Source organism: Sus scrofa, chromosome 5 (assembly GCF_000003025.6).
Source record: "Sus scrofa isolate TJ Tabasco breed Duroc chromosome 5, Sscrofa11.1, whole genome shotgun sequence".
Taxonomy (NCBI): domain Eukaryota; kingdom Metazoa; phylum Chordata; class Mammalia; order Artiodactyla; family Suidae; genus Sus; species Sus scrofa.
The window spans coordinates 98615606-98638900 of record NC_010447.5 but is presented as its reverse complement, the minus strand read 5'-3'; the positions used below and the strand labels follow the sequence as shown (position 1 = coordinate 98638900).

Sequence of the window (23295 nt, the reverse complement as noted above, 5' to 3'; positions counted from 1 at the left end):
TGCTAGAGCTCAGAAACACTGTAGGGTTTATTTCCTTTGGGTACTAATCATCTCTTAAGCCTCCTGCTCAGCAGAACCAATTGGCATGATGACAGCAACATAGTGAACCAGCGTGGGATGAGAAAGTGAACAAGATCGCTATGGGCTGATTATGGTAGAGAATATGAACGTTGAAATAGCTTGGAGGCAATGCAGTGAAGATGCACTATGCCCACATGTGGGGTAGGCACCTTTGGATGTCTTCCCCCACACACTGCTAACTGGCAGCCCATGCTGGATATCCCAGGAATTCTCTTCTTATAAGTTTTCTTTTGCACCTTTTACTGAGAAATCTTGACATCAAGCTGATTTTATTTTTTTTTTTATTTTTTTATTTTTTGTCTTTTTTTGTTGTTGTTGTTGCTGTTGTTGCTATTTCTCGGGCCGCTCCCGTGGCATATGGAGGTTCCCAGGCTAGGGGTTGAATCGGAGCTGTAGCCACCGGCCTACGCCAGAGCCACAGCAAAGCGGGATCCGAGCCGCGTCTGAGACCTACACCACAGCTCACGGCAACGCCGGATCGTTAACCCACTGAGCAAGGGCAGGGACCAAACCCGCAACCTCATGGTTCCTAGTCGGATTCGTTAACCACTGCGCCACGACGGGAACTCCCACATCAAGCTGATTTTAAAGAAGAAAATCTTAAAAGAATCTGTTGCTTGACACAACACATATATTGAAAGGGATATTCATTGCTGAGAAGCAACAAATGGAAAACTGACACAGTAGGCATTAAATAGATGGAAAGCCTTAGTTGGTGTTAGCCCTCCACCACACTGCTGTTAGCCCAGTGGACTCAGTCATGAGATAGCAGTGGTGGCAAGGGTGAGGTTCACATGACTCCCGTTCACCCAGGTGCCACTGTTGAATATTTTCCCTGCTAACAAAAGATCAGTGTTGTACCTCAGTATGTCCCATCCCTCAAGGAAACCAGAGAGTTAACTGGTAGGAAATTGAGTACACCAAATCCCTTACATCTTGGAAGTCAGTGATTAGCTTTGATAGTGATTTGTCTGGAGTTGATGTGTATTCCGCACACGTTCTTACTTAACTTGGATATGGAAAGACTTAGGCAGCATCCTTCTAAAAAGGTTTATCGTTGTTTGTATGAGATTAACATGCCTCTAAAGCAAAGGAGTAGTAGCAACGAGCTTGAGATGACTTGAGATCCCCTGGTACCATCACCTACCCTACCACCCAGAAACTTCTGGTCCGATAGAGTGATGGAATGGATTGTAAAGGTGCAACTTAAGGGCTGCCTTGGAGATGGTACTCTGAAGGGATAGGGCCCCATCCTTCAGGACACAGCAACCATGAATAAGTGCTCTGTCCTGGGTAGTTAGAATACAAGGAACCAAAACCAGGAACTGGAAATAGGAGTGGCCTCACCTACCATCACTCTCAATGATGCATTTGGGGATTTTATAGTTACTGAACCCCCAACTCTAAGTTTACAGAGAGCTTGGTTGCCAAGGAAGAAATGCTTTCATCAGGGAACACAGACTCCTATGAAATTTTCTTGCATAGTTTCCACCCAGTCACTTTGGATTCCTCATTCCAAGAGATCAGCAAGCAAGAAAAAGAGTCACTGTATTGGCAAGAGTAATTGACAGGGGTAATTCTCATCCTTAGAAGATAGGACGTCAAAAAGAAAATATTTAGCACCCACATGATCCAGGTGTGCATCCTTTGTCATTTTTTCCTTATCCAGTTTTGATGGTGAGTGGATAAGGGCTGCTGCCTTGCCTAGAGAAAGGCTTGGTAGACAGATGCTCAGAATAAATACTTGTTACCCCACACAAAAAATACCTGAACCAATAGATATGCTACACAAGGGTGAATCTGGAATGGTTGGCAGAGAGGCAGTGCATGGGAGTTATATCTCCAAGAACTGTTATAGTCATGAGGGCTGTAATAGAGCCACTAACTTTGTCCTTGCAAATTTACACAAGAAAGGAGATAAACCAGAATTCTGGAGGCTTTGTTTCCAGGTGGGTGAACTTATGTAAAGCAGGTACATCCAAGTGCACAAAGTGTGGGCTACTGGGGAGACTGGGGAATCAGCCTAAGGTGATTCCAGATGCCTCATGCACTCCCCCAGCTATTAGGAATGTGGACTGCTGACAATTTACAGCTGAGGCCCCGCCTGGCATGGCCAGTGGCGGGAGAGCTGCTTTGCCCAAGTTTACGGCTCCTTCCCAGACGCAACTACATTTAGTGACAGGTTAACCTGGAGGTAAAAATGCCCAGCTTCCTTGCCTCAATTTGGGACATCTCTGAAGGGCCATTCCAGTTCTAGAATTTCTATAGGATTGATTAAGTCCTCTCTCACAATTACATTTGGTTCAATTTCTCCCTCTGCTCAATCATGCTTCGCTCCCTAACAATGTTTTTCTGGAGGGCTCTCGTTAATCTCCTGAATGAAAATCTTTCCATCAAAGTCTTTTCTCTGGAGCACTTGAACAAAGGCAGTATCTCACAGTCTTTTGCATTTTTATATGTGTAAACATTCTCATTTCTTTTTTTCTTTCCTTTCTTTCTTTTTTCCTTCCAGTTTTTTAAAATCTAATTTCAGGTTCACTGAAAAAACTAGAATCTAAGTCTAGTTCACTGTTTTCAGCTGCAGTCTGCTGTTCATCTCACCTATTGAATTCTTAGCTTCAGATATTTTCTTTTTTTTTTATTTGCAGAATGTTCATTTGATTCTCTTTTACAGATTTTAATCCTCTTTTAAATTCTCCACACTTTGATCTCCTTTGCCTCTCTTTTTCTTTGCTGTTTTTAACATTAAACCCAGGTTTTTGAAAGTCCTTATTTGATAACTCCAGTATCTGATCCATCTCATCTCACCTTTTGTCATGAGAGTTGGTCATATTTTCTTGTCTCCACACTTCTGGTAAGATCCTACTGCATGTTGGACATTGTGCTGTAATTCTCAAAGCTCTACTCTTTTTTTTTTTTTTTGCTTTTAACTCAATGAATTTGATTATATTTTTACAGTTGGACAGTGATCATCACAGCCCAATTTTACAGCATTCCCAAGGCTCTACATTTTATCTGTGTTGGTAAATAGAGTGAGGATTGGAGCACCCAAATCCAATAAGACCTTAATTAAAGGTGGAGCCAGGTTTCTGTTATGGTCAACTCAACCCAGTTGAGCAAACCCAGCCTACATCTGCATTAACCCTCCTATCGTTTCCTGTGCTCCCCCTCCACCAGCACAGGGTTTTGATTTTAAGTTGCTAAATCTCTGTTCCTCCAGTGTAGAAGACTGCGGAAAATTCAGTGATGGCCTTCAGAGACCCCAGCCAGCTCAGCTCTCCAGTTTTCCAGCTTGCATTTCTTCAAAATACAGCCAATTCCTTGAAGGTAAGACAGGCAGTATATTTCTGTTAGGTCACTTCCAAAAGACTTCTGGAGATTTCACATTTGGCCTAGTTCCTTCGCTTTCTGTAGAGCACCAAGACTTAGCCAGTGTTCTGTGAGGAGAAACAGTTGTGAGTTTGAAAACTTGCAGGTTTCCAGTTTGTCACAATAGTTTTGCAGAATCATTAAAATTTGCTTAGTGTTTTCTGTAGCATAGACTCTGACTGCTCAAGCCAGATCCTCCACATGCACCCAGAATCAGAAAATGCCTGCAGGGGAAAGAAAGATGAAAATCTTTGCTCACAAAAAAGAAATTTTTCCCCTTCCTGGAATTTTACTTTTCTTGCTTCTGAAGTTCTCTGATGCTTTACAAATATGATATTTATAATTTACCTGGTTTTGTCCAGCTTTGCATCAAAAGTGCTTTCCTATCCTGACCTGTTCTAAAATAGAACCCCCTTTGTCATTTGTTTTTACCCCAATCCATTATACAACGTTGATATCATTGTTCGGTGAAATCAAGCTTTCAATGATTTATTTGTATGTTTACTATTTACTGTCTCTCACAAGTCATTTTTACAACTTAGCTTTTCTTCTGGGGTCAATTTCTTTCTACTTGGAAGAACATTCCTCAGAAGTTCCTTTAATGAGCATTTGTTGGTAGCAATACTCTTAGTAAATGTTTGTATAAAAATGTCTTTAATCACCCTAGTTCTTGAAGTATGGTTCAGTTGGATACATGTTGAACATTATTTTCTCTCTTGAAAATTTAATCCAACTCTCTCTTGCCTTCTATTGTTGAGAAATACATTGTTGATCTAAATGTAAGTCTTTGTAGTGGTTTTGTTTTTCTGTCGGGCTTTTAATATCTTCTTTTTATATTTGGTGTTTTTCAGTTTTTTTGGATGGATCTGACTGTAGATTTGTTTATTGTTTTATTGTGCTTAGGATGTATTTTGCTTCCTGAATCTGGAATAGGAATCTTTTATCAATTCTGGAAATTTTTATTACGTCTGAATATTCCTTCTCCCTCTTTCTCTATGGGACTTCTACCTTCTAGAAGTCCAATAAAATGTTCATTATATTGCCTCATTGCATCTTCTAAATCTTTTAGTCTCATCTGTATTTTCATCTTTCCCCCCATTTCTTAAGGGATAATTTCTTCTGCAATACCCATCAGCTTACTTGTTCTCTGTTTAACTATGTCTACTCTGCTGTTAATTCAAAGAGATTTAAATCCTCTATAGAGTTTCTCTTTGATTCTATTTCTCATTACTAGGGCCAACTTTTATAAACTTACTTTAGAACACTTGACTACCCTACAATTTCTTAACCTTTCTTTTGCATTTTACGTTTTTTTTCTGTGCTACCTTCTAAATACCATATTCCTATCTTTCAATTCATTTATTGTCTCCTCAGAATTTAATTAATGTCTAATTTGGAGTTTCTAAATTCAATTGTTGCACTTTTATTTCTAGAAATTACATTAGATTCTTTCCAAATCTGCATGGTAAATTTAGAAATTCTGACTGTTTAATTATAATTTTAATAAAGTACTTTATTAATAGAAACATTTCTACTATCCCTGTGAGAATTCTAGTGTTTGTAGCTTTTACATTTCTAAACTCACAGTGGTTTGTCTCCTTGTGTGTTTGATTATTTTTAGTTGTAGTATAATTCTGGAATTTTGTCTTGGAGACGATCTGATCCTCGATTTAAAGTCTGTGTGCAGAGGGAAATTTCTCATTTCATCTGCAGTGTTCCTGGGGGTTTTAACAATTTGAGGCCACTGTAGACTAATTTTGTGCTTGGACTTTTTTCCCCACTGTATCAGTGAGTATTAATTTCACCATTGTATCCTATTTAGGACAGGTATTCCAGTTCTTTCTATGGAGTAACTTTTTTTCTGGTTAAATCATCTTAATAATAAAAATTATTAGGCTAAATGTGGTTAAAGATAAACGCTCAAATTTCAAAGGCTTAAGAGAAGGAGGGTTTATTTTCCACGATTTTTAACTTAGCTGTGTGGAATACATGGTCTTCAGAGAGCCGCGTTTGGAGGAGGAGGACATCATTTCTGCTGACATCCTCTCGGCTGGGATACTGTCACACAGTCTCCCCAACACTGCAAGGGAGGTTAGTAAATGGGCATCCCTTTTTACCCAGGAAAAGGAAGTATTATGATCAACATGTAACATTGTTTCTGTCACATCCAGCAAGGGTGACAGCCTTTCTGATGTCTAGCATTATACAGAGGTCTTCATCCTGACTTCCCAACTTGAAGGGGACCTAAACTTTTTTTTTTTAAATACTCCCTTAACTCAGGCTTTTGGTCAGTTAAAATCACATCCTTAGGAATGCCATTTTCAGTGGTTCAGGGCTTTATGGGTTTATATGTTGTTAATAATTCTGGCTTCAGAAAATTTCCCTTATTTTTCAGCCAGCTCATCAATGAAATTTTAAAGTTTTTGTTTCCTTGTTTTTGTTTTCATTTTTTTAAAAGAGCATTCTGTGCTCTATTCGAAGGTGTCTGTGCCAGAAGGATTTCTTAGGACAGCTAGTCTGACATATTGCTGAAAAATGGAAGTCAGCTTCAGTCTGTTTGAGAGATTATTCTGGTCCCAACTGATAGCCAAACACTGATTTCTCACGTGGAAGAAGAAAATGGGTGATTTCCTCATTTTGAAAGCATCTGAAAATTAGGGCTACCAGTTGGCTGCTTCCTAGTCATACATGACTGTCTTATTTTATATTTTATGTGAGAATCCAAGTTGTTCCCAGACCAAATTATTTAATTTGTTTCCAATGGGCTGCCATTATCAAGCTTTCATTTAGACTAGTACTAGGTAATCTTTCTCATTATTTTCCTTTCAAGGTGTCCTTCAGAGACTTTCAATTTGTGGGGAAGAAAAACTGATTTGCTAACAGAAAGTATAATTGACCCTTGAACAACAGATGTTTGAACTTCATGGGACCCCTTACATGCTGATTTTTTTTCCATTGTAAAGACTATAGTGCTACAGGACCCAAGATTTGTTCAATACAAAGATACAGAGCAACTGTGAATACTGAGGGTTGACTATAAATTATATAAGATTTTTTATTGTTTAGAGGATCAGAAATCCCTAGCCCCCACATTATTCAAGGGTCAGCTATAATTCATAATCACCCACACACATTCCAGTTACAACTAAGTAATATAAATGACATCAAATATTGAATTTATATTTAGAGTATTAGTATTTCCTTTTTAATAAAAATGTAAGTAAATTTCCCTTAAGGTAAAAACAGACTGGGAGTTCCCATCATGCTGCAGCAGAAAAGAACCTGACTAGGAACCATGAGGTTGCAGGTTCGATCTCTGGCCTCACTCAGTGGGTTAAGGATCCAGCATTGCCTTGAGCTGTGGTGTAGGTTGCAGATGTAGCTCAGATCTGGATTTGCTGTGGCTGTGGTGTAGGCTGGAAGCTGTAGCTCTGATTCTACCCCCAGCCTGGGAATCTCCATATGCTGTGGGTGTGGCCATAAAAAGCAAACAAAACAAAACACAGCACAAAAAACACTTAAGTCTTTAGATGAATGATCCAATCCAAGATTACTTTATTGTGAGTTGTTGTAGTTATAGATCATGAACCAATTTAAATATAATGTTTACTTGTAAAAAATTACTTTGTATTTTCTTCACAAAAAAGATTATGATGGCATAATTGATTTTATTTAACTCAGTGGTTTTTAATCAGGGCTATATATTTTCATACAGGGTTAAACAAATTTCTATTGCAAAAAATGGTTTAAAACTAGTATTGAAAAATTTTGCAAACTTCAATAAGTGGCAACATCAGAAGAGCTTGATTTAGGACTTTAGGTCAAAATTAACTTTAATTCAGTGTCTTGATAAAGTCCCTTGTTTTTGTTATTATAATATTTCTGAGAAAATTTCTTTTTTTTTCTTTTCTTTCTTTTTTAAATTTATTTTAATTTTTTAATAGGTATTTCCCCAATACAATTTTTATTTCTACGGTACAGCACAGTGACCCAGTTACACATACATGTATACATTCTTTTTTCGCACATTACGTGTTCCATCATAAGTGATGTAGCTCAGATCTGGATTTGCTGTGACTGTGGTGTAGGCTGGAAGCTGTAGCTCTGATTCTACCTACCCCCAGCCTGGGAATCTCCATATGCCGTGAGTGTGGCCATAAAAAGCAAAAAACAAAACAAAACAAAACACTTAAGTCTTTGGGTGAGTGATCCAGTCCAAGAGTTCCAAGTGCTACACAGCAGGATCTCATTGCTAATCCATTCCGAAGGCAGTAGTTTGTATCTATTAACCCCAAGCTCTCAATCCCTCCCACTCCCTCTCCCTCCCCCTTGGCAACCAGAAGTCTCTTCTCCAAGTCCGTGATGTTCTTTTCTGTGGAACCAAGAGAATTTCAATAAAAAAAATGCTTTTACCCCAATTTTCTTTTTCTGTTTTTATTAAACTGACTTTGAGAACTCCAGCATTAGTGGTTGCTCAACAGTAGAATCAGTACCGTATAAGGCAGACTTAAAACTTTCCCAAACTCTTTTTCTCAAATTTTATCTTTGAGATTTTCAAATGAACAGAGTGATTTTCCTTGTAACAATTGTTTTTCTGTATTGCTTCCTTAAAATGTTTTACTTCCAATTAGTAAGAAAAGTTGATTTTTTTTAGCTTAATTGGTTTGAGCTTACCTTGTTGCAGTCTCAAATTGTCATCACGACATGTATGTCGGTATCATTACCAATTCAGTGCTAGAAGATAATTATTACCTTTTAAATGTTTTCATTCTTGAAACTTTCCTGTTTTTAACAGGTAAAATTCCCTGTTTCACTCATTTCTTCCCATGATAGTATAGATTGTTGTGTTGCATGGAGAAAACGCTGCAGTTTCTAAATAGTACCTTTAAATGCAATAAAAAAGAGAACATGTATTAGTTAAAAAAAAAAAATTGACTGACTAAATTTGAGAATCTAATTTATTTTGTTCAATGATTCATTCATCTAGCAGCAACCCCCTAGTAAACAGACAGGTGCTCCAAAGAGTTTTCCAGAATGGAAGGCTTTTCTAGAGAGCAAGACAATAATTAAAAAAAAATTGTTTCAGGCTGGGTCACCTTTTCTCAGAGGGAAGGGCAGGGAGTCTTATCATGCAGATTACCTCACTAGTGCTGAATAGGAAATTCCAGACTGATTGGTTTAAAATTCCATTCCTGGGAGAGGCTGAAACTGCCTGTGGGTTAGTTATTAAGTCTAGGCGAAGTCTGGCAGAAGTGACTCCATTTGGGGCTTGTTGTTTGTTTTTAAAGTGGGATTTGCGTTGAAAAAGAAATCCTGTTCTGTGGCTGTTGCGCAGATTTCCTCTCAAACATCATTTTCGTTTATGCACAATTGCAGCATGGTTTCCAGCCTTCATATAAGTCATGGTGTGACAAAGGTGAAGGACTGCCTGCTAACACAACATAAATTGGAAATAGGTGGATATAGGAGAAGAGCATCAATTTGGGCAGCAGAGGCAGAAGAAGATAGACGATTTAAGGAAAGGATGACAACATTTGAATTGGAGAAAGATAGGTGATTTAAGGAAAGGATGACAGCATTTGAATTGGAGAAAGATCCATGGAGGCTACAGGACTTGAAATAGTCACTCTTCTTTTTTCTTCTCTATGTCAAACCCAGAGCTTCTTCTCTTACAGGTGCCTTTTTTCTTTTGTAATAGGACCATTTACTAGGTTAGGTTGAAAAGGGAAATTTTTACACATACATCTAACACCTGGAAAAACACATCCTATAATTCAAGTAGGTAGGTTTTCACATCTTAAGAGAAATCCTGTCAGTGGATCTCATGGGGATTCTTTCACCAGTGAAATTTCTATGTACCTAATATTTTAGAGATACTTGGGTCTTCTTGGAATTTATGCACTGATCTCAAGAATCTCTCCCTAATATGTTATAATAGTTCAGTATCAATTGAATCAAATTTCAAAGTTTTATGAAAGAAAACAGAGCCTACAATGACAGTGAATGATTCAGCCACTTGACTAGTTTCTACTGTTTTCTGTAGCTTCGTATTTTTTTTTTTTTTTTTTTTTTGCTATTCAGATTTGAAGTATTAAAAACTCTATTCCATGTGTAACATAGCTTTGATGAAACAAAGTATTCAGGTAACCAGGTAGATTAGTGAGATCACTGAGAATACTAAGTTGGTTGTTAAGAAGGGTTGTTAGTTTGTCACGTCCCTCTGCATTATTTCTCTTGATTCTTGCCCACATGCCTCAAAGATTTGGAGATGTGGGCAGTTTGGCAGGGGACTTTTCTGGCTGGGAAGTGCATCAGCAGTGCCAGGAAAGAGCCAGTTGTCTCACGGCCTAGGGATGGAGGCAGGCAGGCTCTCTAGGCAGGAGCATTCAGTGTAGAATGGGAGTGGCTCTGGGTCAAAGGGAATTCCTCTCAAACCAACAGCACCTTAGGTCGAAAGTTACTTTTAATGAGCCCTTCTGGTTGGGGTCCATCTCTCCCAGTGAAAAACATTCCCACTGATTGCCTTGGAGATCACAACCAACTTTGAATCAAGTTCATAGCAATGTACAGCAAATTTTATTTATACTCTCACAGAGAGAGTGGGCATCCTGGAGTGGGGACTGGCTCTGTGTATAGCTGGATCTTTCCTTATACCCCATACAGTGGACATATTCAGGGACTTGAATTCTCCCATCCCAGGCTCACTAATTTTTTTCTGTCCCAGCCCCCCTGCATCGTGCATAAGGGCTGAGTGTTGTTTGATCTCTGTATGGAGCCACACTGTGATCCTCTGATTGATTTCATGGGGAGTGTGTTATAGGGAAGTGCTCTCCAAAAAGCATGGCTCATTTGAATAGAGCAGTGCTCTCCAAGAAGCATGCCTCTAGTATCTGTGTGTGTCCTTATTGTCTGGTCATAGGCCTCCTGTTTTTGGTCATGATGAATGGCCTGTTCTGGGTACCCGTGTATGATTCCCTAGCCTTTCCTACCTAACCAGTTGTTAGGGAGAGAGCTAAGAGAAGGTGGCTGAAGAAGTTTCCAGAGATTCAGCGTAAACAACTTTTGATGAGAACTGTGTTGATTAGTCTGCTCAGACTGCCACAGCAAAATACCACCAACTGGATGGCTTTAAAAAAGTATCCTCTCACAGTTTAGGAAGCTAGACGTCCAAGACCAAGGTCCCAGCTGCCTCACTTTTTGGCGAGGATGTTTTCCTGGCTTGCAGACAGCCTCCTTGTCACTATATCCCCAAATGGCCTTTCCTGGATGTGCTCATGGTGTCCCTTCTTATAAAGACATTGTTCCTATCAGAGCAAGACCCGCACATTACATCATTTAACCTTCGTTGCTTCCTTAGAGGCTCCATTTCTAAATGTAGCCACACTGACCACTAGGACTTCAACATATGCATTTGGGGAGGGGGGAGGAAGTCCATTAATTTCATAACACTGGGCATCTCACTGTAAGCTATAAACCAAGAAGGAGTAGTCAAACGTGTTTCTCAAATCCAGTTTCTTAGCCACCTGTGTTCAACTCATCTACCAAATCCAGGGGTTCTACTCACATATTTACTGAAATAACTTCTAGGATTTGGACAAAAATACCAGTTTTAAATAAGACAAGGTGATTAATTTATATACCAAATATTGAGAATCATAACTTTAAAAACTTAAAAAGAGTTGATACCAGAGGCAATTGGAAGCTTCCTTCAGAGAGAGTATTTTATTGAGCACTTACTAACTTCTGTGTATAAATGCAAGTGTTGACAAGGAAGAATTTTTTTTTTCCCTTCTAAGAATTAAGTTTACATGAGATGAATTAACAGGAGAAAAAAATTAATGATATCTATACAAGGGAGAGACCCAGGAAAACTGAAGAACCCCTAGAAAGACAAAAGAGGATGGGAGGGCCTGGTGTGGCTCAGCAGGTAAGAACCCAACACAGTGTCTGTGAGGATGCAGATTTGATCCCTATACTTGCTCACTGGGTTAAGGATCCAGTGTTGCTGCAAACTGTGGTGTAGGTCACAGATGCAGCTCAGATCCCATGTTACTGTCGTTGTGGAGTAGGCCGGCCACTGCAGCTCTGATTCTAACCTTAGCCTAGGAACTTCCATATGCTACAGGTATGGCCATTAAAAAAGAGAAAAATTAAATGAAGAGGCCATTGGGGGCAGTGGTTTGGGACTTCAAAGGGAAGAATCACATTTATATGGAAAAACAAATTTTTGGTAAATAATTGTTTGTTGGGCCATGAAGAGACAATAGTGGACTTTGGTCCTAAATCACGTTGAGTTTCACCACCACACCTAGCTCGTACTCTTGGCAAATCTGGTGTTAGCTTTCATCTGGAATAGGACCTTTATCCAATGAGGTAGTTAAGACAGATGTAACGAGAACAATTTACTGAGTCATCTTTTATGTATTTATTTTTGAAAATTTATTTTTATCTAAATTTTTAAAAACTGAGGTATCATGGACTTACAATATGATATTAGTTTCAGGTGTAAAACATAGTGATTTGATCATTTTATAGATTACATACCATAAAAAGTTATAATATCATTCACTCTATTCCCTTTGATGAACATTACATCCTATGAAGTATTTACTTTATAACTAGTGGTTTGTACCTCTTAATCCCTTTCACTGTTATACCCATCCCCTAAACTAATCCCCTTTGGCAACCAGCAGTTCATTCTGTGTATTTCTATTTTCATTTGTTTCAAAGTATTTTTCAATTTTTTGATTTCTTTGTTAATTCATTTGTTTTTTAGTAGCATGTGGTTTAGTTTCAATGTGTTTGTGTTTTTTTCCCTCTTTATTCCTTTAATTGATCCCTAATTTTATGCTATCAGTTCACTAAAGATGCTTGATATGGTTTCAAACTTCTAAATTTATTGAGACTTGTTTTGTGATTTAGTATGTGATCTATCCTGGAAAATGTTCAATGTTCACTTGAAAAGAATATATATAGGAGTTCCCATCATGGATCAGTGGTAGCAGATCTGACTAGTATCCATGAGGACACAGGCTTAATCCCTGGACTTGTTCAGTGGGTTAAGGATCTGGCGTTGCCATGAGCTCTTGTGTGGGTTGCAAATGTGGCTCAGATCAGGTGTTGCTGTGGCTATGGAATAGGCTAGCATCTACAGCTTCAATTCAACCCCTAGCCTGGGAACCTCCATATGCTGCAGTTGTGGCCCTAAAAAGACACACACAGAAAAGAATATATATTGGGGATGGAATATTCTGTAGGTATCTATAAAGTTCATTTGCTCTAATGTGTCATTTAAGGCCAACGTTTCCTTATTGATTTTTCTGTCTGGATAATTTATCCATCAGTATAACAGGGGTATTAATGTCTCCTACTATTATTACATTACTGTCAATTTCTCACTTTATATTTGTTAATATTTGCTTTGTATATTTAAGTTCTCCTGTGTTAGGTGTTCATTTTCCTGGTGGCAGTCCCAGGCCTCGGATGGCTAGTGTAGGTCTCAAAGCAAAGGGTTTCTTCCTTATGGCGGATCTCCAAGCTTTTCTCCTTCTTAATGTGTCTTTTTTTTCCCTTTATATCCTTAATTGTAGAAGAGCTGTTTTGCTGGTCTTCATGTTGGTCTCAGAGTTGTTCTATATGTAGCTGTAGTTTTGGTATATTTCTGACGAGGTGAACTCAAATTCTTCCTACTCTACCATGTTGAGTCTGCCACTCCCAAATCTTCTATTTATTAAAAATAATCAGCCTAAATCATTCTTTATGCCAAGGAGACACATATTGGGGTAGCAAATTTTGCTACCCTACAGTTTCACCTCTGAAATTTCTTAGAGAAATTCAGAAGCTGAATTGGTAGATTGTTCTACCATATTGGGTCAGTAACTTAGTCCTCACAAAAGTCAGTCAAGTTAAATTCATTTCAGGAGATGCTGACGCAGTTGGGCTCTCAAAGTTAGGTCTGTAATATACAATCAGATTTTTAATAATATGCATTTCTATGGAGGTGAAAGGACAACAATAGTTAATAATTGGAATAAATTATCAACCCAGTCTCTGAATCCTGAGAGTTGCCAGTTGAAAAGATTTCTAGATGTCAGGCTTGAAACATTTTCAGATGGAGTGAGGGCAGTCAGTGACAGTCTAACAGATTTTCCTGGGTTTTGAGTGTCTCTGATGATGTCATTGATTGTTTGGGTAAACTTTCTGAGTGGCTTACATAGCAACATGCACAAATGTTGTCTAAACATGGACTTTTGTGGTGATCTCTCAAGTTTACATCAAATCATTCAGCTTCCGTTTGCAGGGCTTCAGGAAAAGGATAGCTTTTAATTTCAATCATTCTGAGTAAAATGTGGGAGAAAAATTTGAAAATGTAGTTTGGAGAGTCTTAGCCAAATATTTGAAGAAACTAGAAGAATTCATGATCCAGTCCAGTTTACAGATGGAAAAACAAAATCTCAAAGATGATTTACAGAAGTAGAATCTAATATCCACAATTGCGTATTATAGTTTCCACTGAAAGATACTTTTCTTCTCTCTAAAATCACCATTATTTTTACCAAAGATAGCCAAATTAATGCTAATTCAATTGTAAAATAAGCCTAGTTCAATAAACTTGCCCTTATTATTTACATAATTCCCATAAGAATAGTGATTGATCATATGGGCTCCCTTAAAAGTGCCTTGCTGGAATGTTCATGAGGAATCTTCAGACTGAACTTTTTAAAGCCTCTTAAGGCTAGGAAACCAAGTCAGTAACTTGACAGCACAATCATCTGTAATACCTATGGATCTGAGTGAATGCTTCTCTTTTGAGGTCACCTAAATCTCCTAAGGTTCCTGTACTTGCCAGGAAGTGTCCTTCCTTAATCATCTGGTAAGGTGCTTACACCTTCTAAGCAATATACTAGGCTGTTTTTCCAAGGAACTTTCTGGCTTCATAAAGTCAAACTTAGTTCCATAAATCCATGTTGTCCTATGTGATTCAATGCACTTTCTCAAATATGATATTGCAGTCAAAGCTTTGGTAATATAACCAATCGTTCCAATGGTGTCTTGTTACAAGGAGAACAGATTCTCAGTGAATTTATGTAAAAAAACTATATTGCCATGAATATAAGAATATGAAGAGTTGCCAAATTCTGCAGGGATCAGGTAGGGAAGAAAAGATATATATTTCAGTTTTGCTTACAAATGTATGATTTACCAAACTGCTGTGACTTATATTTAGCATAAAGGGAAAGCTTTCTTTATATGTGGAAAACAAAGATTAAAAAGCATTAATACTTCTGAAAACATGTCATAAAAATTACAATCATATTCATCATTTCATCCAGCTCTATGTAATTAGTTCTTGCTGATCTTGGTTTTTGTTAACAGGTTTATGAGGCCATGAGTTTTTCCAGTAGAGCTCTATTTTCTTTCCAAGTTTGGTAGTATAATGTGAAAGTTATCATAAATCTGTATTTGTCAAAAATCCTTGATGAATCTTCTTGAAGATGATGCATTTTTGCAAAAGTGTCAAAACCACAATTGTCTACAAATGCAGAAAGACCTGAAATGGCATAGTAAAGATCCAATTCATTATAATTTGCTTGACAAGGAAATTTGTTCATTTTTGTGACACATAGTATTTTAAAATAAGTGAATTATAACTGATAGGATTTTACCAGGACATTATCAGAATTTAGGAATTTCATATAATTTCTAGAACATGTATAACTTTTACCAGTCAATATATCCTAAGAAGGTTTATCATTGTTTATTTGACATTTCTCATGTAATTTAGTATATCAAATTGGCCTCTTTCATAAAGAGTGAAAACAAATCTTTTGAGCTGTTCTTGGGTCCCTATTAAAAAATCCCTAAATTATTTCCAGGTTGGTAAGACTTCATTTAGAACTTGGTTTTGAGGAGTTTGTCAAAAATTTCAAAAAATTTTAAAACACTCATTCAAACAAGATCAAACGTCACTGAAAAATAATTTAGTAATCCATTTAAACAAAGGGACAAAGACAAAGTGTAATACTAGTAAAAAGCCTTAAATGTTAATATTAACAGGCTTAATCCAAGTAATCAAAGACCAGATACAAACAAGCCAGGAAATTAGTTTGATAAAGCATAAAATTCCTGATTTTAGGCAGACTATCCAAAGGTAAAATAAACAAAATAAAAAAACAAACTTTTACTATTTATTTTCTGAGTAGACTTTTATCTTTTTAGCCAAGAGAAAATCAAATTCTAATTTTGAACCAGCTTACTTTGATATTAAAACTCATTTACTTAATTTAATTTCAACCTTAGCCAATTTCATCATGTATAAAAACTCTTTTCTCAGTGTCCTTTTCTATAAACCTACAAGTTTCTAAGTCTATTTTAGGTTATCCTTTGTTCTTAATTTTTTCCCCGTTCTTGAAATAACCACCTTGGTCTAGGACAAAATCATTTTCATTTCCTTCTACAAAAATGCCTCTCTCGTCCTCATATTTTCCTTACCCCCATATAATTTTACTCTCTTTATATACAGATATAGTAGGGGTGTGGAAAAAGAGAATAGGGAGCTTGACAATAGTGAACCATCTCGCTGCCACCGTCCATCCTGGTGAACCTAAGGTGACCCACATGAGGGCTCTGAGAAAAGCAAAGTCATCAGGACTTGAGAAACTCGGGGCCCAGATTGTCCTTGGGATATTAAAAAATTGCTAGATTGTACTTGAGGTTAATCATTGAAGTAACAATGTAAGACATTCTGCCCAGCTATACATCTTTCTGTATCCTAGTGACTAAAAGTTCATGGAGCATGTTAGGTAAGCAAGCACTGTAAGTGTATCTCCCCCTTTCTGCTGGGGTCCATGATTGGGAAGCAATTCCCCAAGGACCCGCAGGTGTGACAAAGCTCTTCTCCATCTTCCTCGAGTGTCCTCTGAGGCGATTTCTGGGAATTCTACAACAATAGGTATTCCTTACTGTTTCTAGTGATTTACTTATTCACACATATTTTAGATTTCTTAACCCTTAAAACACTTCATTTCTAGTGAAAACTAATAGGTGCACAATTATGAACTATCTTTTAAATTTGCATTCTGTGGGCTGGCAGACTTATAAAGACTTCTGAGAAATAGGTGCTTTTTCATACAAAATTTCTTAATGTGGCATAAAACATGCTTATTAATAGACCCAAATATCTTTAATTCCTCTTGTTGCTGAAACTTGGCCTCTGTCCACCAATGCTGAATAGAAACACACAGAGAGAGTTTTGGGTGAAAGAGGAAAAAATAGATTTTCCTGCTTGGCCAGGTAAAGGAGGCTACAGCAGGCGAATGCCTTCAAGACTCTGCCCTCCATTGGGAAGCATTTGGGGGACTTTAATAGTAAAAAAAAAAAAAAAGAAAAAAACAGGTTTTCAGATAGGACTCAAGACTGGGGCCAACAGGCATTCTTCTTTCTTTGGGGGAATCTTAGTCATCAAAACTGAGGTCGGGAAATCACGGTATGATCACGAGAGTGGTCTTGTGAGTTATTGCCTCGAATAACAGTCCTTGTGAAAAGGGCAGATGGATCAGAGATTAGAACAAACTGGGAAAATTCCTGGAAAACATCTTGTGCTAATAATCTTTAACCCGCAGGCCATTGTACTCAGGGTGCTTTATCTTTAGTTTACAGGTGATTAGGTTTAGGGTATAATTAAGCCAGGGAGAAGCACAAGGAAGGACTCTAAGCTGTTTAATTTTAAAGTATTTGTTTTGAAAAGAAGCATAGGGAATATAACTTTTCTCTTAGGTACATAAGATGCCTACATCATTGCATGTATCCCTTGAGAGGGAACCAGGATCCTGCCCCAAGGCTCTACTGTTGTTTCTTGACTGTTTCTCCCTTGTCTTTGCATCTCTTTCCTTCCCTGGTCAACAACTGTTGAACCTGTCCCTTGGAACTCAGGGAAGGACATGGAGGCTGAATGAGGCCCATTTCCTAAAAAATACTTGACTTTTAGCAGACCTAGGTAGAATAAAAAGCCTTAGGCCCTGTCAACTTAAAAAAAAAAAAAAAAAAAGTATGACCTGAAAATTGAGAGGTAGGTTTTATTTGGGGCAGTATTAGGACTTAAGCCAGGAAGACAGCATCTCAGGGAGCCCTGAGAAACCTCTCCAAGGAGGTGAAGAGGGAGCTAGGATATACAGGAGTTTTTGCAACGAAGGGCAGGTGGCAGGAACAAAAGAGGTCTGGGCTCACTGAAACCATTCCTTTGATCTGCGCCGCAGCAGTCCAGAGCCAGTATCCTGAGTTTTTACAGCCCTCAGGGCTCACAGGCTCACCCTTGGGGGTGGTTGCTGAAGCTGGCTGCACTTGCAGATGACTGCGACTTCAGTTGTCTTGTCCACTTAACGACAGCCCCGGCAGTGGTATTTCAGAGCTATCCCAAAGCGGAAGGAGGCACTATCAGGATATATGTGATAAAGGTGAAGGGGGAGGTCCATGTAGCCGTGCACATTTTTCACAGAAGTTTTGCTGCTGGTCTCATGAAGGTTAGTAGCCACAAACATTGGTCATCATGAAGGATTTTAGTGTTTTTCTAGATATTTGAGGAGACGTAAGAATTGGTGCATAAGATCGTCTCCTAAAAATATCTATACTAAGACCTGTTCTATCAGTTTGTCCAGAGCACAGAGGGCTTCATTCCTGATCTCCACCCTGAGCTCTGTTCACAGGTGCTGCAGGTCAGCAGCTACAGTGGCTCATGATTAAATCCATGTGAAGGCAGATGGCAAATGGTGGCAGGTGCCAGACTCCACTTCACAGCTATAACTGAGCTAGTGCCCTGGGGGCTCCTAGGCACACAAGACTTTCTGTGTCCTCCATTTCTTGTTTATAGGGAATAAGCCTCAGCCTCCATGACTTTCCCTGAGTTCCAAAGTATAGTTGCTAATCAGGGAAAGGAGGGGATATAGAGACCAGGGAGGAGCAGTGCAGCCTTGGGACAGGGTCCTGGGTCCTCCTCAAGGAATATGCATAATAATATCTTTGAGCTTTTCTGTAGATCTAAGACCCCCAATAAATAGAAGACCTACTTGATGAAGCATTCTTCATTCCACAAAGGAGGACCACTGGAACCAGTCCTGGGGCCATGAAACACCAGCTTTGAAAGGACAATGCAAGCTTGTCTCTACACTGATCCTTTTCTACAGCTCTGATCTTTATTCTACTCCCCAAACTATAAAACCACCTCCTAACTCGTTTCAAAGAGGGTGCAGTCTTTAAGGCATTAGCCTGCTCTGGTCCCCTTTGCCTGGCAAAACAATAAAGCTATTTTTGTCTCCTTTACCCAAAACTCCGTCTCTGTGTTTCAATATAGCACCAGCAGACAGAGGCTGAATTTTGGCAACACAGCCCCCAATGAGGGGTCAATCCAAGGGACTCTGGTTCTTTTGTTGATCTTTAACTCGATTAATCAGCCTAACTGCTACCCCAAGCAATGATCAAGTTTCTTACTGTAATTTTGACCTTCTGGATTTTTAAATTTCTCCAAACTGGGGCAAATAGAGTGGACTTTTTTGGTACCTTTTAGTGTTAGGGGGCCAGCAGGGTGTCCTTTTTGCCCACCCAACCTTCAGTAGCACTGTGTTAAAACTTTTGTTTCAACACCATCAGTGTCTGTTTTATCTATCCCATTTCTTATTAACCATTTAAAATTTTTCACTCTGTTTGGGTGAATCCCAAGAATCTTCCCATTTTGATTTCTTTCTTTCCCCCACATCTTTGAGTATTAACTGTATTTACCTTATTTCTTAATAAGCTTTTTTAAAATTTCCACCTTGTTGGGAAGTGTCCTTGGGTTTCTCCTTGGCCTCTTCTCACTCTTTTGTTAATTAACTAATGATTTTATTAGCATCTGTAAGATCCAAGCGGAAGCTGAGACACAAATTTGATGAGACTTCCTGAACTGTTTTTTATTTTGTTTTTTAATCAAGAGGGTTCCTAAGGCCAGATGTTTTATTTCTTTGTTTCCACTTTTTAATTTGGTCTTTGCATAGGTACAAAGAAAACAGCTGTTTGCAGAGAGCTCTCTATACGTTTACTCATTTAGAAGTTTTTCCAGTTTAAAGGATTCACTGGTCATTGATGAGTGGATTCTTAATAGTGATTCAAACTGATAAGCCTTTTAATGGCTTAATAATGGTCACAAACATTATCTCCCAAGGAGAGTGCAAAAAGATGCAGCCCTCACATAGGCCAGAAAGTCCAACTCCCAAGAGTCTTCTAAGAAAGTAAAGGCCCGTGTTGCCCATATGTACTCAGAAAGCAACAGAGGTTGAGATGACAAAGAACCCTTATGAACTGGGACTCCTTCTGACAGACTCCCCTGAGAGCTGGCATGGCTGGACAATCAAACACCACTTGCTTTGTCACCTGCTTCTGACCAGCCATTGATTCCACTGATCACCAAATGCACATCAGTACACACACCTTCCAGATGGTAGAGACCGGACAGAATAATCTCACTGGTGACAAAGTCAAGTTTTCAGGATATAGAACAAGACAAAATATATGGAAGAGGTAAAGAAAAATAGTGACAATCTCTGAGAAGAAAAGGAACAATAAAGCCATGAGTTACTCTATTAAACTTAGCAGAGTTGCTAAGTCCAAGGAACTAACTCCACAAATATTTTCTCCTGCTGATCTAATTTTAGAAAAAGAAAAAAAAAGGGGGTCTTACCACTTTCTGACAGAACCTACAGGCAGAGATCAGGAGACAGACATGGGAAGAATTCTTACCTTCTGTCAGCTTTCGCCATTTGCCCCAGGATCTTCTAGCTACAGCAGCCTCAGGGAGAACAATGTCCAGCCTGTAAGTTGAATCCTGCTGACTGTACCAACTGTTGAAAAGGGAGAAAGTTTCCTCTGCTTCTTTAAATCCTTATGGCTGATATCAGAATTAAATTGACATGAGATGGGTTAACAAGAAAAAATAAAAAAAGATTAAAAACATGTATACACGAGAGAGACTCAGGACGACTGAGTAACTTGCCGAGGCTAAAACCTTCACCTTAATTACCACGTTCAGATAAAGGCCGAGGAGGATGTTGTGGGTGGTGGCCTGGGACTTCAAAAGGGAGGAATAAAATTCACATGGAGGCGAAAAAGCAAATGTCCTGTAAACAAATGTTTGCGGGGCCCTGCAGAGACAATAGGAGATAGCGTGAACTCTGCTGTCTAGACCCCACCATACTTAGCCTATGTTCTTGGCAGATACTCTGATAATAACTCCATTCTGAGAAGAGGTCTTTCATGTCAATTCTTTTAGTCAGTTAAGAGGGAGGTAACATGAAAAACTTCCTGAGTTTTCTGTTTCTTAAAAATCATCAACCTAAATCACTTCGTATTTTGGGGTGGTAAATTTTGCTCCCATACACAAGCTTAATAAGTACTCTTTTTAATAAATACTTTTTTTCCACTCAAACAACCAGAATGGCATTTTTAGCCTTTGATAGTTGGCAATGGTGTCTAGCAACAAAGTTAGTTTGATCAAGAATTTTGTTATTTGGACCTATTTTAAGACAAAAAAACCCAAACAAACCAAAAAACAAAAAGCTTGTTCTTTGGTGTTGTAATTGGCACAAATTCCAAAGGAGTGATTTATTAGAATTTAGTAAAAATTAAAAAAAAAAAGAAGGTAACAGACTTTCTTATTATGTAAAAGAATACCAATGCATGATTAAAAGACAAAACTTTCCTTTGAATTGTAAATATCTATCTCAAATTGCCATATCTTCATGTGGGGAAGATGAAGGAGAAACCTGTCTTTTATTTGGTGGATTGATTATTGCTCTGTTGGATGTCCAGGGGCAAAAATCAAGCTGAAGAAACAAGTTGCTATTTGCAAAGTGTTAAAACAACAGCCAGATTGTTTCTCCTTCACTTACTGTGCACAGTATGGGCTGGCACTGCTGCGGTAGCTTAGAAATCTCAAATGCTGTCAGGAAAAACAAACTCAGCCCTCCAGATAGCATAAAGGGGTGAAAAACAAGCGAGGAGGAAGACCAAAAATTTATCTGCAGTTAACAAAAGAATGATCTATTTGCTAACAGAGTAGTAGAAACTGCTCAGAGAGGAGTGATGGATCTCAGGAAATGCCCTTCTCCAATTTTGCCATCTTTGTTCCTGAATATAGCATAAATGTTGATTGAATTCGCACTGAATTCTTTTAAGATGTAAAACTTCTTTTATGACCCCCAAGCCTATAGAGCCAGCATAATGATATTGACTTAAAGAGTTCATATATTACATAGATGTTTATTGAAAGAGTGTCTTAGGAAATTTTGTTCAGTTAAAACTGAGCGGTGGAAAAGAGAATGAAAAAAAATTATCTTTGGTTAAACTAAACTAGTTTCAAGCTATTTATCTGGAGTATGTGCAAGGCAAACACTTAGGATGGTCATTAGTCTTTCTCTCTCTCTTTATCCCTCTTTCTTCCTCCCTTCATAAGAAATACTAAATTTGGGGAAATTTCCTTTTAGAGTCATTGTTATATCAATCACCAGTACATATAGACAATTGTTAGCATAAACAGAAGTTTAAAATTGCTAATGATATTCTGGTGGCCACAGTGAAGGAAAAACTATTAATTTACCGAAAAATGGAGCCAGTTAGCCAGTTTTACCAAGAATGTGTGTTGTTTGACTGAAATGACTAAATGACCAGCTCTATTTTTCTGTTGTTTGGTTTTCAGCATTTCTTTATTGTCTTTTCTTATTCATTATAGGTCAGATTTTTATCATGATCATTCTCATAGCATTTTTAGGGAGGTGAGTTGGTGGCAAGAATATTCTCTTCCTCCAAGAGTGCTTGAAACTGATTTTCGCCTCTAGTGCTTTAGCATGTTATGTTGTTTAACTTAATAACTTGAGATGGGAAAGAGATTACCATTAAGACACATTAACTACTGTGAACTAGAGTTAGGCACTTGCCACCTGCCTTTACATGGAGTAAATCATGAGCCACTACACCTGCCAACCTGCAGCCCTCTCTGAGCCCTGAGCAGAGCTCAGGGTGGAGACCGGGGGTGAGGCCCTCTGTGCTCTGGGAAAACTGGAAGAACAGGTCTTCAGAGAGATGTTTTAGGAGAAGATGTTATGTGCCCAATTCTTGCATCTTCTCATATCTAGAAAAGCACTAAAATACTTAATGGATTCACATGATGAATACTTATAGAGACATTTCTTGATAATTGACCCTTTTGCTAAATAATTCCTCAGAAAGGAGAAGGTACCATGTTTAAAAGTTTTAGCCACAGGATGACTAAATTGGACTGTGGGATAATTGTTTATATTTAAATACCATTTAGACACTTAGAAATGGTGCTTGCGAACTCATAAAAGATGATGGAAAATGATGAAATGATTGTAAAGTTAATGAACTGGATAACAATGCAAGTTCACATGCCAATCCTGCTTGTGTTACTGCACGTATAAGATTCTAAACTTAAGGACATCGTAAAATTCATACAGATAGATTTCTATAAATAAATGCACGCCCTTCAACCCTTTTCAACTATTAAATCAATCAGGTAGCAATAAAGGGAGCCAGACCAGAGAAGGGAAGTAACTCAAATTATTTTATTATTTTAACATGTATACTTTCTTCATTGTCTTAGCACAACTGTCTTGAGACCTGAGGTCATCAAATGTTTTTGTGTGTTCATGTTTAGTAGACTATTCCTGATTATACTTTTCATTAGTAAGTAGATGCTCAAAAAATAATTTTTGAAATAATGAGTGAATGAATGAAGCTTTCATAAACATCTAATGATAAAAATGTATACATAAGACTATCGATGTCTGATATGTATTGCAT

The 23295-nt window shown here is 38.1% G+C and overlaps 1 long non-coding RNA gene across 1 annotated transcript in view; it reads left to right on the top strand.

Moving 5' to 3' along the window:
* The window catches only part of LOC110260826, a 348389-nt gene continuing 325668 nt past the window's right edge, over positions 575-23295 (top strand). Inside the window, exons 1-2 of the long non-coding RNA XR_002344343.1 lie at positions 575-2275; positions 3302-3408. This is a non-coding gene — a long non-coding RNA (uncharacterized LOC110260826). The remainder of the gene's footprint in view (positions 2276-3301; positions 3409-23295) is intronic.